Source organism: Ascaphus truei, chromosome 3, assembly GCF_040206685.1.
Source record: "Ascaphus truei isolate aAscTru1 chromosome 3, aAscTru1.hap1, whole genome shotgun sequence".
Lineage (NCBI taxonomy): Eukaryota > Metazoa > Chordata > Amphibia > Anura > Ascaphidae > Ascaphus > Ascaphus truei.
Window position 1 is genome coordinate 410,259,092 of NC_134485.1, and position 16,387 is coordinate 410,275,478.

The 16,387-nt window shown below is 45.1% G+C and overlaps 1 protein-coding gene across 1 annotated transcript in view; it reads left to right on the forward strand.

The window, feature by feature from the left end:
* The window catches only part of TENM4 (teneurin transmembrane protein 4), a 1,230,300-nt gene that overhangs the window by 538,409 nt on the left and 675,504 nt on the right, over positions 1-16,387 (forward strand).

Below are 16,387 nucleotides of genomic sequence, written 5' to 3' on the forward strand. Positions count from 1 at the left end.
ATGCTTATAATGCACAGAGATCTATGTGGATGTTATATTGAGCCATTTGCAATTCAGTAGCTTGTCCCAGATTTTGGTTGGGTTTCACTATACAAAAAACACTTGACTCAGACACCCCCCCCCCCCCCCACCCCCTTCAGTACAAAAGCAGAATGATTACAAAAATAAACATGCAATATTCCCACATTCAATAGTTCAACAATTTTGCATTGATTTTCTGGGGGTTTTCACTCCTTTTTTTAAATATTGTTTTGCGTGTTATTTTTAGATCACAGGACCTATTTTTAACAATGACTGATTTTCATGTTTTTTGTCTCTTGCTTTTTCATTTTTTTGAGGGTGAATCACAAAACCACCTTTGTAAGGGGGCATGAATAAAATAAGAGCATATCTTAACAGAGGTTAACTAACACACACATAGGGGATGATACTATACAGTACATGCTGAAGGGGCCGATTGGCCTGTTTTAGGTTAAAAATGCTCTGATCGTCCACTTTGGATCACATATAGAATCAGCCTCATAATATGTGAGCACATCATATAATGTATCCTTATGTTTCTCTCTGTTGGATCACTTTTCGTACAGTCTAATGTTTTTGCATTGAGGTTTTAGCTGTAGATGTGTTCTCAATGCATCAGTCTCAGCTAGTGACTTATATCGTGCTACTTTGCAGTGCCATGCATGTCCTTACATCAGTGAGAATCACAAAGATTCATTCGGCTGGTTGGATATTAGTTTGGAATGTCTGTGGTCTTTTGTGCAACCAGAAAACGTCCAGCCATAAAAAAAAAATCTGGATGTGATCCCAGGTTGAGGTCACCGTGTAAAGTCACGAAGCCGCCAAAGCGGCAGCACACCAAAAATGAGAAGGGCAAACGTATGAAGAGAAATGCATAATTACGCCACGATAACCTACTTCTGATAATGTAGCCCTAGTTGGGTGGTCGGAGGAAATTCCGCAGGATTTAAAATGCCTCCAAGCAACGGTGATGATATGTTCTCTTAACTCACTCACTGCCAGAGGGGCCCCGCAGTGTTATAAATAGAACCATGGGCAGTGACGGGGAGAACATAAATGTTGATATCCTATCTATTGTACAAGCATTACCATTAAATCCTGTGTAGGATATTGATTATGTTGCATTGCAATATATAGAAGTATATTGCAATACATTATTTGCTACATCTTGTCCCCCGGGTCTTCTGTTCTAGCAGTCACAAATGCTGTAGTTCTGCAGGTAGCATTGTCATAATGTCCCCAGGGGAACCTCCGTACTATAATGACCTTTCCTCTGTCAAGGTTATGCCATACATAAAAAAGACAACTGCTCCAAGTTCTCAGTTCAAGGCATGGAATATATGATCTTTACATGATTTAGAGGTGAAAATACCAGTAGCAGAGCCAGCAACTTTGATAACATTTATGGTGTTTCAGACAATAATTCAGTCGGTCAGTTTTCTGTCTTGAATTTATGTCTTGCTAATGGAAGGGATAATTCCATGTGTCACTGATGGGAAAAAAGACTGTATTGTGAGACTCTTCCCAGCTGGCATCTCTTGTCAGTGCCATATGGATAAATGGGAGAGGTATTTTACATTGTTTATTCCAACCAAAAAATGTATCTAGACAGGTGCTGTCCCACTGGGGATTTTTGCATTAGTTACACATATAAAATAGTCATGTTTTCTGTGTATAAACGAAACCTGCTTAACAACGCTACACAATAAAGTGAAAATGCTCATCAACTAACACCTTCTCTTACTACTTGTCCACTTGTCGTATAATTCCCCAAGAAGCGCAATAATTGCCACATACTACATAATATACATCTTATTTTGAAGACCCAGCTATCTGTTTCATCATTTTAATAATTCAAAAAAGTTGTTAGACTGTATACTGGATTGTTATGGATATATGAAAATCCTGACCTATTAAAAAAATGTAAACGCCCTACTCGGAACAATAGTACATTTATGTACTGTTAATGTTATAAGTGCTCTGGGTTCCCCAAAGTCACAGTCCGTTTAATGGAGTTCCACAGAATCTCGATACATTATTAAAAGATTTCAAAGTTCTAGAAGGTTGAAAACCACTATTCAACATATATATTATATATAAACAAGAAAAATACCAGACCCTTTTAGCCCGGAATCACTAAAGGGTGCTACGGGTGGGCCTTTGTACTAAACCAAAATGAGTTATATTAGGTGTAACAAAAATATATCCATATAATATGCTGTGTTTTGTGTTTCACCTAATCTAACGTATTTGAATTTACAAACTACGTCTGTGACACCAACATATCAGATACACATCTGATCTGCACTATTCTCTATATATCTATAGCCTCTCTTATGAGGAAGTCGCCATAGCGTGACGGGACATGTTGTGGCTGTTTGTTACCTGGACCTTTGTCCACCACCTATTGGTATTCCTATGCCTAACGGCTATTTAAGTTCTATTTGCCATTTGTTTCACTTTTTTATTCACACGGGAGCTGCAGCTACTTGCTGAGTGGATATCTCAGCTGTTTGCGCTCATCTCACTAGCGCAAAGGAGAGAGGCTCTACAGCTTCAGAAACTCGCAGGCGCGGGATTCTTTAAATCACAGCTGATCACTGCCTGGGAAACCCCTGCTTACCGGTGACATCATTGTTGAGTGTAACATCCTCATTTTCAGCGTTTTATTACAGTACCTCCAGTCGCAGCTTCTTGTGGCGTGGATGCCCTGATCAGAACCTTATATTGTCAGTGCGGAGAAGAGCGGTTATTTCAGCTTTGAAGACCAGCATGCGCTGGATTTTCCCCAATAACAGCTGATCAACGTTTGGGGATACTCCCTTCATCTAAGACGTCCTCACAGAGATACATTCACACTTTCCGTGTCTTCTATTGCCAAATCTGGCACATCTCCATGTAGGGATGTGTTAAATACCTCAGGTGGTTGCAGTGAGGGCTCGGAGGGAGTGGTGCAGGTTCCGCGGTGGCCCGACAGTATAGGGTGCCGCCATGTTATTGCGCAACCTTTCAGAGGGCACTGACAGAGCGGAGAGGTCGCGCATGCGCGGTGTAAGCGCGCGAACGACGGACCAATAGGGGAAAGGCTCCGTTGGCAAACTACAACTCCCATGAGCTCTGGGACAGTCATCAGATGTCAGGAGCCAATCAGAAGGCTGGGATTACAGGAAGAGGAAAGGGAGAATCCCTGAGTCACAGTAGGCTGCTGTGCTGCAGGGATGCCCATAGTGGTACAGATCGTTCACCTTACTGTGTAGGCAATTAGGGACCAGTGTGCGGAGCAAGGTGGTTGCGAGCTGTTTGGGACCAGACAGCTGAACAGTGCGACACCAGAGGCAGGCGGTGGATTCCTCTGACCCTTTTTGAAGTTGATACCGGTCACCGCTGTGACCGGAAGGTATTTACAGCAAGTGCACCAACACCGGTCAACAGGCGCTGATCCCGCCTTAGGCGTAACACTTTGTGAGTGGCCAAAGGCCTAAATACACGGAGCAATCCTTTCTATTAGTACAAGGACACGGTGTGTGAGGCATGCGGTGACGGGACAGAGACATACTCATTAGGAGCGTGGCGGAGCCACTAACGTTATAAAGACATTACCAGTTAGCTGTGTTAGTGTATAAGTCAATAAGCATATAGTATAAGTGTTATATGTTATGTGTTGATGCAAATTATAGAGTGCTAAGGTTATAGTGCATTACAGTAAAACTGGTTGCAAGCATGTGCTATGTTTCTTGCCCAGGGGAATCTTACATGATTGGGATCCTGGGTAAGTGGAGGCACTGCGCTAATTAAGTGTTACCCCAGTCTCCCAGCTAGCGGAGGCTCAGATCTCCTGGAGCCGCAGGTGTGTGCAGTGATCAGTAGTCTCTTTAGAGCGTCAGAAAAAGGGCTAAATTTGGAGGCGCTGCTGAGATCTCAGACCTGGGGTGCCCTGTATTTTTTTCTCTCAACTGTGCGACATTTTTTTCCCCGCCATGTTTGTGCCCTCGCAGCCTGAGGTGCGCAAGTGGGCCCAGCGGCATGAAATTCCCCTGACACGTGCTTTCGGCCTGGGACACGTCCCCGCTACCCTCTCCCTGGGCACGGTGACTGATCAAGTCAGGAAACTTCCGCTCCTGGACTCTGCCCGAGTGCAAGATCACTACTTTGACAGGGAGCAGAACTGGCGTAAGATATTATTCGTCTCCGACCGGGATATATGCCCCGAAGCACTGCCCTCAGTACTACTTCTGCCCGATGCTCCCGGCATCCAATGCCCGTTAGTACAGGTGGATTCTGCCAAACCTCTAGCTGCGTCCACACCACAGAGGGGCTACCCTGGTTCATTAAGTACCATCACGACCAGCCCTTCCCGTACCCCTGAGAGCAGTTTGAACCCCCGATGGCCCGCTGCAATGGGCCTAGGCACTTCGTTCACCCCCTCAGCCATTAGGCCAGCGTTGAGTAGAACCAGCCTGTCGAGACTAGACGCCTACTCCCCTGCTGGGAGCAATCTGTTGGATAACGACTCCATCCCTGTGCTGGCAGAAGCCATTCACCACTCCACGCAGTCCCACCAATACCGAAAGCTGAAGGCATTTTCTGGTGACAAACCCACCCCTCTGGGAGAAGTCGGATTCGAAGAGTGGCTGGATCACACGAGACAGGTACTTCCTGAATGGTCATGTACAGATGCTCTGTCACGAGACCTGGGCTTCAACCTACCACTGATGAGGAGGTGTGGGAAGAAATTCCGGGGCCTGGCATACGTGCTCTATGCTTGCTAGCAGCAGTGGTCAATGACCAGGTGGCATTCTCAGAATTGAGACTAGCTGATTCACTAGGGTGTCAATCCCGGTCAGTTCCACGGGCGTTCCGATGCCCGGAAGGAATGAACATTACGGAAGACAAAATCATTTCCTGGAAAGAATTGGTGCAACATCAGATTCAAGACCCAGTGGTGGAGCTGGCTCGCCAAGCCCTGCAACAAGGGAATCCATCTATCCTTAAGCAAGCCCCCAGAGAACTGGTGAAACTACTAATGAATGAGTTTGGAAAATTCGAACTGGACAACTGCTTACTGTACCGGGTAATACCGTATCACAATCACCCCAACCGGCGACAGTTATTTTTGCCTCAAAACCTGAGAAATATGGTCCTCCAGGCCCTACACGATGACCATGGCCATCGTTCAAAACGTTCGGGTTACTTCAGGACCGGTTTTATTGGCCAAAATGAGAGAATCGGTGGAAATGCATTGCCGACGGTGTACTCGCTGTATACAGAGGAAGACACTTCCCACTCGGGCGGCCCCACGGCCCACCTGAGAAGCTCCGGCCCCATGGATTTGGTGTGCATGGATTTCTTGTGTATCGAGCCAGACACCCGGGGCATCAGTAACGTAGTGGTGATTACAGACCACTATACAAGATATGCCCAAGCGTTCCCCACCAAAGATCAACGGGCGGTGACAGTGGCTAGAGTATTGTGGGAGAAATACTTCATTCATTATGGATTACCGAACCGACTACACTCTGATCAAGGCAGGGATTTCGAGAGTACTCTCATTAGAGAACTGCTGAAGTTGTTAAATATAGCTAAGTCACGAACTACCCCTTACCACCCAGAAGGGGATGCTATGCCCGAACGGTTCAACCGAACGCTGCTTGACATGCTGGGGACATTAAAAGGTTCTCAGAAGACTGAGTGGAGCAAGCATGTGGAAACGCTGGTGCATGCCTATAACTGTACTCGACACGAGTCTACAGGGTATACTCCGTACTTCTTGATGTTTGGAAGAGAAGCTAGGCAACCCGTGGATGTGCGACTGCGGATATCTACCGATGGGGTATCCAACAGGATGCATTTTCGATATGTACAAAGGTTGCAAGATAGTCTGCAGCAGGCCTATAAATTGGCTGAGAAGGCGAAGGCGCAATTGAATGCGAGTAACAAAAGGCGCTACGATCACAAGGTGCGACAAAAAGATATCCGCCCGGGGGATGCTGTTCTCCTTCGTAATCTGGGCATTCCCGGAAAGCACAAGCTGGCTGATCAGTGGAGAGATGGGGTGTATGAGGTGGAATCACAGATCCCTGGCCTCCCGGTATACCGCATCAAGGACTCCGAAGGCCGGGTAAAGGTGTGGCATAGGAATCATCTGCTCCCCATACCTCAAGTAGGGGACAACGAATCGGAAGTGCCCACTGTTTCAATTGATGGAGAAGCCGAAAGTACAGAGGATGGCCCAGAGACTGTAATAAATGCCACCTCTGAGAATCCTAAGGAGGGAACCTCTCAAAGGGGCCTTCCGGCCGCGGGAGTATCTCCCGAAGGAGCTACGGGTAAAGAGCCCCTTGGTCCAATAACAGACGCTGACTCCAGTGAGCCTGCCACTTGACCCGCAGAGCCCGTGCTTTGTGTCCCGAAAAGACTTTGTAGACCTATTAAGCCCCTCAAGGGCAGAGTTGGAAATGCCAAACGAGACTTGCTACTCTCCCGAGGAGGTAGCTGAAGAGCAACTTCGCCGAAGCCAAAGAATTGATCAACCTCCAATGAGGATGGCTTATGATAGATTTGGGGCACCCCATTATGAGGCTCAGCAGTGGGCTCGCTGCAGAGTGCAGTCTGTTGCTGTAATGTTCAATGAAATGTGCAATCTGATCTAGAAGTGATAAGAAAGATCATGTTTATATTGTATCATTTTTATTATATAACGTTCTGTGTATAGTTACGTAAGTTATGACCCAAGCAGGGTCGTTGGATTCTGCAAGGGGGAGAATGTAGGGGTATGTTAAATACCTCAGGTGGTTGCAGTGAGGGCACGGAGGGAGTGGTGCAGGTTCCGCGGCGGCCCGACAGTATAGGGCGCTGCCATGTTATTGCGCAACCTTTCAGAGGGCACTGACAGAGCGGAGAGGTCGCGAATGCGCGGTGTAAGCACGCGAACGACGGACCAATAGGGAAAAGGCTCCGTTGGCAAACTACAACTCCCATGAGCTCTGGGACAGTCATCTGATGTCAGGAGCCAATCAGAAGGCTGGGATTACAGGAGGAGGAAAGGGAAGCGTGGGGGAGAGACCACGCTAGGCAGAGGGGATCCGGAAAGTAAAGGAGGAGGGTGTGTGAGTGCTGGGGGTCCGTGACCCGCCTGCATAGGATAGCTTTACCCCGCAGGCCCTTAGGAGAATCCCTGAGTCACAGTAGGCTGCTGTGCTGCAGGGACGCCCATAGTGGTACAGATCGTTCACCTTACTGTGTAGGCAGTTAGGGACCAGTGTGTGGAGCAAGGTGGTTGCGAGCCATTTGGGACCAGACAACTGAACAGTGCGACACCAGAGCCAGGCGGTGGATTCGTCTGACCCTTTTTGAAGTTGTTACCGGTCACCGCCGTGACCGGAAGGTATTTACAGCAAGTGCACCAACACCGGTCAACAAGCACTGATCCCGCCTTAGGCGTAACTCTTTGGGGACACTAGTGAGTGGCCAAAGGCCTAAATACACGAAGCAATCCTTTCTATTAGTACAAGGACACGGTGTGTGGGGCACGCGGTGACGGGACAGAGACATACTCATTAGGAGCGTGGCGGAGCCACTAACGTTATAAAGACATTACCAGTTAGCTGTGTTAGTGTATAAGTCAATAAGCATATAGTATAAGTGTAATATGTTATGTTTTGATGCACATTATAGAGTGCTAAGGTTATAGTGCATTACAGTAAAACTGGTTGCAAGCATGTGTTATGTTTCTTGCCCAGGGGAATCTTACATGACGGGGATACTGGATAAGTGGAGGCGCTGCGCTAATTAAGTGTTACCCCAGGCTCCCAGCTAGCGGAGGCTCAGATCTCCAGGAGCCGCAGGTGTGTGCAGTGACCAGTAGTCTCTTTAGAGCGTCAGAAAAAGGGCTACATCTACAATATTTAAACATACAATATCAACAAGAGAGCCACTGAGTGTCCATCTTATGTAATCCTCCCACATTTCAGCTGGATCCGAGGATCATGACTTTTTATTAAGAACTTGATACAGGAATGTTTTATCCTGATTCTGACTTTTTAATCACCTATATAAATTTAATTCCTCCCTCTATGTATATATATATATTTTTGTACCGTACTTTATAGGCAACACCCCCTCCAGTATTCTGGTCTATCCTATTTAAGTGTGTGCTCCCATCCCTTCACATTGTGTGTGTATGTATGTGTGTATACTGTATAAGTCCCAATAAAAACACACAACGTGTAGCAGAGACTACATATTATATATACATTCATATCAATAAAATGGGCTCGACATGGCAGTCCAGTCTGTGTCGGTCCAAAAATGGTATACAGCAAGGACCTGGTGCAAAGGGTCCCCGGACGAAACACGCGCAGCACTGAGTTACTGAGGAGCGTCAGAATGTGATGACACATGATACGCTATGATGATACCTCCAATGCGTTTCACTTGTTAACATGCTTCATCTCTAGGAGAGCCTCTCCTATTTATACTAATATTCAGAGGTTTATTAATTAATTGTTTGGAGCACATAATTACATCTAACATGATAGACAGGTGACCATAATACAATTAACATGGTATCAGATAATGTATGCAAAGGAGAGCACGATTCTCATTTGATAATAGCTCAAAAGTGTAAATGTGATACCAATTAATTAACTACATATTGAAACATATGATTAATGTTGAAATGATTATGGGGCCTATTCTAGTAGCCTCGATAGCCCACTTGAGGCTTTTGAGAAATCATTTGCCAAAAAAGCTATAGCTATTCAGAAAGCCTCGATAAGTGCATGGCGAAAGCATTTTATCACCATTTTTGGCTCTTGCCCAAACACGTCGCGAGGTGTGCAGCGAAAAGCCCCAAATCCCAAGTTTTGGAAAATCGTTCAATTATACAGGGTTCGAGTTGCGAGTGCATTTGGCCCGCTGGCGATTCTCTAACCGGCGCCATGTGCATCGGCATTGCGCAGCGTCTCCCGGCATCTTGTGCTGTGTCTCCCCCATCAGCTCCTGTCAAAATGGCTGCGTGGTGTCAAATGACGCCGCGTTGCCATGACAACGAGAGGCTACTTGATGTCACAACGTCGTCCTCCTTCTCCCCCCCGACATCCTTCCTCCACTCTTCACACGGGCATCTTCCTCTTGTGAAAATCCGGTGAACTGTCGGCACATCCTGGGGGGTGCTATGTATGGGAGGTAAGGCCTCTCTTGGGGGGGGGGGTGGAGAATGGCGCAGCTGACTGCCTCGAGCCTCAGTGGTTTTCAACCAGGGGGCCGGAACAACTCTCCCATGCTATCCCAAGTCCGGCGGTGGCATCAGTGGTTTGATTGGCTTTGCATCTAATCACATGCTGTGCTTAAAAGCTGTGTGAACAGCAGAGCATTTGCTTATAAGGGCTCCAAGTAAAAATGGATTCAGGCAAGAGGTGACACATTGTGTAGCCATTTGCATGTCATTTCCCAGAATCCCTTTCCGCAGTGGAAGCACTGTATGCTAGGTGATAATGGTGAAAGGAAGGGTTGCAGACCTGTCTAAGACACTTGAATGTGCTCACAAGTGATATTCTTTATTGGCTATATGCTAATGGTGGAGATTTGTTGTCGCCTTTTTCACCCACCATAACTTAAAATGTGTAAGGTATAATATATATATATATAAATATGTACATCCGAACCCCCCCCCCCCTCTTCCCCTGAGGAAGATCCCCCTGTGTGGATCGAAACGTTGGTTACTATACCTCTAATACATCTTACTTTGGTTACTTTACTGAGTGCTGTCGCCTCTTTGTCATTGTCAGGGTCTCCTAGACCTCCTGCCTACCCATAGCTTCTTTGTCCACCGGGTGTGCTGCTGCCTTCTGTTTGCTCTGGGTTCCTCTGTCTGCCTGTCTGTCTTCTTGTTGCTCCTGTCTCTGTCCTTTATAGCTTCTGCTTCCTGGTTGTTCAATTGCCTTTGCTTGAAGTCAGACTCCTATTGCACATGCCTCTGATCCTGATCTGTTTCCTGTACCTGTACCTGTATTATAGAAGTCTGTTCACAGTAAAAGCCCTTGCTGGTAATCTGGCTTGTCCCTGTTTGTTCCTGTTCTCAGTCCCTGCCCCCAGACCTGCCCTTGCTCCCCTGTCCTGTTCCAGTCTCCTCGTTGCCGACCTCTGCTTGTTACCTAACTTCGCTACCTGCCGCCTGCCTCGGACCCCTGCTTGTTTCCTGACTTCGCTACCTGCCGCCTGCCTCGGACCTCTGCTTGTACCTGACTTCGCTACCTGCCGACTGCCTTGGACCCCTGCTTGTAACCCCTACTACGCTCGTGCTGTTCCGGCCACCGAGATCCTACCCGCCACAGGAGTCTCCCGTGACAGTCATCTTCATTGCTGGTAATGTATGCTTTATGTGTACTGTATATATGTGCTAACGGTGGAGGTTTTATATGTTTGTGTAAGTGGAACTGCAACTTAGACCAATTCAGTGTGCTATGTTATTGCTTTGCGATGCATTGGTTACTGGCCTCATCAATGGTGAGAGTTGTTGTGAACGTCAGTGGTTACAGTATGCTGCTTCCTGCTCTTTAGATTTTGCCTTCATAATGAAGTATCAGAGAGATAATTACTTAATAACTGGTTTAGTCAGCGGGTATCTATCAAAGACCTGGCGGATTCTTTGTTTTATCCAAATACGAGGTACAAATATGGTGCATGGCGATGCAGAGTATATGTCATTCTAATCTGTGCGTCATGTAACTCCTCCTACACTCACTCCCCAAACCGCAAGCTAACGAACAGCTTAATACATTTGCGCAAAGAGGCACAAGTTGAAAGGGCCGCAATTTGCATCAATGGTGCTTGAAATTTGCCTTGATACATCACCCCCATTGCTCTTTTAATTGAAGTCCATGAAGACGCACAAGACCTAGAAGCAGTGGCATAGCTGGACATGCGCGGGCTCCCGGGCAAAATTTTGTCAGCTGCACATGCACGATCGGCGTTTGCTGGTCACGCATGAGCGACCGACAAACGCCGATTGCACACGAGCAGCCGGCAAGTGATGATCGTACACTTGCAGTCGGCAAGCAGATCGGTAGATTTGCATATGCGCAGTTGGGATGGTTACCCTAGAGAGAGCCCCCCCAAGAGTGTTGGCCCCGGACTTTCTCCCGGGCTATAGCTACGCAACTTGCTAGAAGGTACAGTATGCAGATCAATAAAGGGTGAAGTGTGCAGATGTGCTTTATATCCAGGGCAAAGTGTTATAACTTTTTTAACGAAGTTAAAAAATACTTCATGCACCGACGCACTGCCTAAATAACATAAACTGCGTAGGTTTGGCATCTCTTCTCTTTACTTGTCCATTTCTTTAGTCATCTCCCTCCACTGAGGAAGAATGTTGAGGTGACAATGAGGAACAATGCTGAGGAAATTCCAGAGTTGCAATGATCAGGGCTGAATCAGTTTACAGTATATATAATGTACAAAGAAGGATGGCCTAAAATACAGCATAACTTTACTTTCATTTCTCCTATGGAATGAACACTCAAGACTATTTACAAGCTGTAATTTAACTACAAAATTGGGGACATAAAAGGTATTCTGCGAAACAAAGAAATAGAACTAAACCGGGTGGATTAATTGTACCATTTCTTATCACTCTGACTGCAAAGTTTTACAAATCCCAAAAATATCTACTGAAAACATTACCAAAGGGGTAAGGACGCTTCATAGAAGAAGTTCAAAAGACGTCAGAACAGCTGAGATAACAACAAAGGAGAATTAGTTATGAGAGTTATTTTTTTGTGTGCTACTTTTCATCTGGCTTTTTGAAGTCTAGTTCCAGTGGTACAGCCCAGTGCTTGAAAGGACGGAAGAAACGGTTTGAAAGGACAAGGTGCTGCAGCAGATTAAACGCAAAAGTTTTAAAACAAGACATACTGGCAGATGAGAAGTAAGGGCATCCAAATCAAAGCTTTACCAGCTTCTCAGCCGACACAGGCGATGAAATCCCTTTGCAGAGATAAAGACGATCAAAGTGTCTAAACAGGTTGATCCACTGCTGAGGAAAATTTAGTGCGAAACCACAGAGAGCAGCTGCACAGGAGCCGGCATGTCTCAACTAACAACGGGGGGCGGGGAGGGGGGTAATTGTTCCACTGGATAGATTGGCTATGCAAAAAAATAAATGTGACAGAGCATTATATCCGCACACAGAATCCAGCAAGTTGATATACAGTTGAAAAACATATAAATTATAGCGTACAATATGTACATTCATAAAAGGTAATGGATATCGCTTTTCTTTGCAAAAAGATATCAGTGCTCTGTATTTAATTGCTACAGCTTGGAATAAGTGGAGTCTGATAGTGTGACAAGTGGTGCTATCAAATTCTGGGCCCAAATAAAGGCAATATATTAGAGGTATACATCCTTTACCCACTGGGTTATATAACGCTCCACAAATAAAAGTTTTGAAAGACTCACCGGGAACCATTTTTTGTGTCAAATTAAGTCATGATTAGGTTAAGATTACCGTCTGGATTCTGTTATATGTGAAAAGTGCTTTGTAAATAATTGCCATGTGATATGAGCTTTGGAGAACTCACAAGCTGCTTCTTCCAGTTAGTATAAAGTAAGAATTGTCCACCCCACAATAACTAATAGGAATGGCCACACATGTTCAGGTGGTCGGAAGGTCCAGATATCCGCAAAACAGAAAACGTACAGTAGGAGGGACTCTGATGAAGTTGTAGTATCCATAATCATTTCAAGCACATGGTGGGACTCTCAGCATTAGTACTAGGATTCCACCAGGAAGAATCCCAATAGAAAATAGGCACTTTACCTGTAAAGAAATTCAATAGCAATGTTTTTCGGCTTTATTAAGAACCTTCAGAACAGTACTGCAGATATTATACAAGTGACCATTTAAATAATGAAAGATAAATTGGTGTCAACCATCAGTCATAGGGGACTATTCAGGTAGCTTCGATAACCAACTCATCGAGGATTTTGAGCAGTCATCGCAAAAAGAATCTAGGTAGTTATTCAGAAAGCCTCGATAAGTTGGAAAAATGGTACAGGGAAGGGATTTTTTCACGAATTCTGGCTCCTGGACAAACACCGCATTCGAGCTGCCAAAAAGCTCCAACTCACATTTTTTTCTCAAATGTAGCTATTCTAGTAGCTCTGATGAGATTATCGGAGCTCTGTAATGGCGAGTTTATCAAAGATTAATCGCGCCAGCCCTAGGGTGGCAAGATGGGATCTGACAGCAAGACTTAGAAAAGAAAATGCATTTTTCCTGCATCGGATTGATGCTGGGAGTGTCAGGAGCTGATACCCATTAATATCAGGTCCGGAGACCCCGGCTTCAATCCTATGCAATAAATATACATTTTCAGACAGCTTCATTACCTTAGCGGCTAACCACTAAGACAGTGAAGGGGTTGACTACCAGTGCCCGTTTCATTGCGGGTAGCGGAGGTGGGTGAAGGTGGTATTTGGTCATGTGTGTTTAGGCCTTGCGGGGGCGGTTGCAGGAGGAGTAAACCCCCTTCATTACCATAGAGCAGGGGTGCGTAAGAGCCAATACAGGTTTGTTATATTGAGTAACTTGTTGCGTTATAGTATTCTGTATGATCACACAGAAGAGACTCCTCCCAGGAGGTCCCAAGCTGGCTTATATATACTAACATTGTTTACTAGGCATATCATATTATAATGACGTGACGCATACATTCGGTGATCACGCGTGCTACTCCTTATACTAGTCTATCATTTTCAAGGTCCCTAAAAGCTAGTGAAACTGGAACAAAACAGCTCAGTACAACAATAAGGTACGTCAGGGTACATCTTATCCCTATAATTCTGTACACCAACAGAATATGTCTTATCACTATTGTGACGGTAGGGGTAGCTGGCGGACCTAATAAAGAGAAATCCCAGCTATTTACCCCTAAATCCATGTAACTTGGCCAACTATGTAAGGCTTATTTCAGCCAAATGTAATTTAATATCTGGGGGAGAACATGGAATGTATTTCAAAGCCTGTATTCTTTATTCCATGTAAATGCAATCTCCCAGTGAATCAACATTGTTCTGTGATGTGATTTGGGCTAGTTGTAATTCTAAGTCCTGTCTTTTACATAATTACCTTATGTCTGTATTTATGCCTGTGTTAGCAATTCCTCCCAGATTAGATACCTGGTATTGTGTGGGGATGGAATTAACATGTAAGAAAGTAAATTAGATATTCCACTGTTGCTGTCATTTCTATGGAGAAAGAATAAGTAATTCACTCCGTTGAAGCTCTCCATAGAAATAGATCAGAACTGCTATATCATCCTGGATGGCCCTCCCACGCCTTAAACTCAACATGGCTAAAACAGAGCTCCTCATACTTCCTCCCAAACCTGGCCCTACTACCTCCTTCCACATTACTGTTGGAACTACGATCATTCACCCAGTAGCCCAAGCACGCTGCCTAGGGGTCACACTCGACTCCTCTCTCACATTCGCCCCTCACATTAAAAACATTTCTAAAACTTGTCGCTTTTTCCTCCGCAATATAACAAAGATTCGGCCTTTCCTCGGTTGCTCGACTGCTAAAACTCTGACTCAGGCCCTCATTCTCTCTCGTCTTGATTACTGTAACCTCCTGCTGTCCGGCCTTCCTGCCTCTCACCTGTCTCCCCTACAATCTATCCTAAACGCTGCTGCCAGAATCACTCTACTCTTTCCTAAATCTGTCTCAGCGTCTCCCCTCATGAAATTCCTCTCCTGGCTTCCGATCAAATCCCGCATCTCACACTCCATTCTTCTCCTCACTTTTAAAGCTTTACATTCTTCTGCCCCTCCTTACATCTCAGCCCTAATTTCTCGCTATGCACCATCCCGACTCTTGCGTTCTTCCCAAGGATGTCTTCTTTCTACCCCCTTTGTATCTAAAGCCCTCTCCTACCTTAAACCTTTTTCACTGACTGCCCCACACCTCTGGAATGCCCTTCCCCTCAGTACCCGACTAGCACCCTCTCTATCCACCTTTAAGACCCACCTTAAGACACACTTGCTTAAAGAAGCATATGAATAGCACTGTGGATATTCTGAACACGATACATAAAGCTTGGCCCCCTGCAGAAGCACTTACCAGAACTCCCTCTTACTGTCTTGGTACGTTCTACCTACCTACAAATTAGACTGTAAGCTCCTCGGGGCAGGGACTCCTCTTCCTTAATGTTACTTTTATGTCTAAAGCACTTATTCCCATGATCTGTTATTTATATTATCTGTTATTTATTTGATTACCACATGTATTACTACTGTGAAGCGCTATGTACATTAATGGCGCTATATAAATAAAGACATACAATACAATACAATACAACAAAGGTAGGGATTAGTTAAATGAATCAGTTATCAGACCTAAGCCCCAGGCACTGTTTCTCTTGGCTGGCAGCCTTGCTCAATGTTAAAGGATAGCCATAAAAGGGTAAATAAGGAACACTGCGGATCAGTCCATCTGAAGTCCATCACTGGGAAGGAGTGTGGGGACCATCTGAGAGACACTCTGGGAAGGAGTGTGGAGTAGGACTGTGACCAGCTGGAGGTTCATGTCAGAGTGGCTGACTTTCTACAATTATAACATTTTCTGTTCCTTCCTGGATCCCTATCCTATGACCCCTCTTGGGTCCTATCATATCACTTCTCGAACCTTTTTCTTAGGTTCCCTGCTCCTTTGCATATGTTCTACCATAGTAGCAGTTTCTGCCAATCTTTTATGCTCCCAACCAATAAAGACAGCCTGTACTTGCGTCCAAATTTCTGCATAGAAGCCTTTCACAAAAGCCGCCACTATATGTGGTCTTGCGTTCGTCTCTGCTTCCTCAATACCTCAATATGCCTTGATCTTTTTCAATAATCTATCAACAAATTCACTTATTGTTTCTACCTTATTTATTTTGCACTTGCTGTTTCTTCCTTATTTTGTTTTGTTGTGTTCATTTTTGTCCAGTCAGAGGTTAAAGTAAATGCAGCAGTTATAACACCTTTAGGGGGACAATGAGGACAATAATATAATTTGGAGTTCCTTTTTCAGGACCCTCCTTTTCCTCAACAGAATTCTTTTGACCCATTTTAACCACCACACAGATTATAACAACGGCAGATTTACGATATTCTCACCAAGAACGTGTATACCCCACAGTTTTTATCAATTGACAGGTACAATAACTTACTCAATAAGGGATTCCGTCACCCAGACTAGACTTCAAAGAGACATCATGACCTCATGAAACACTCAACATTTAAACTAAAGGCATTTCAAAAGGTACCTTAACTTGTCATATAGCCATAAAGTTGAGCGTCCCAATGAGAGCCGTCTGTCTCCTCT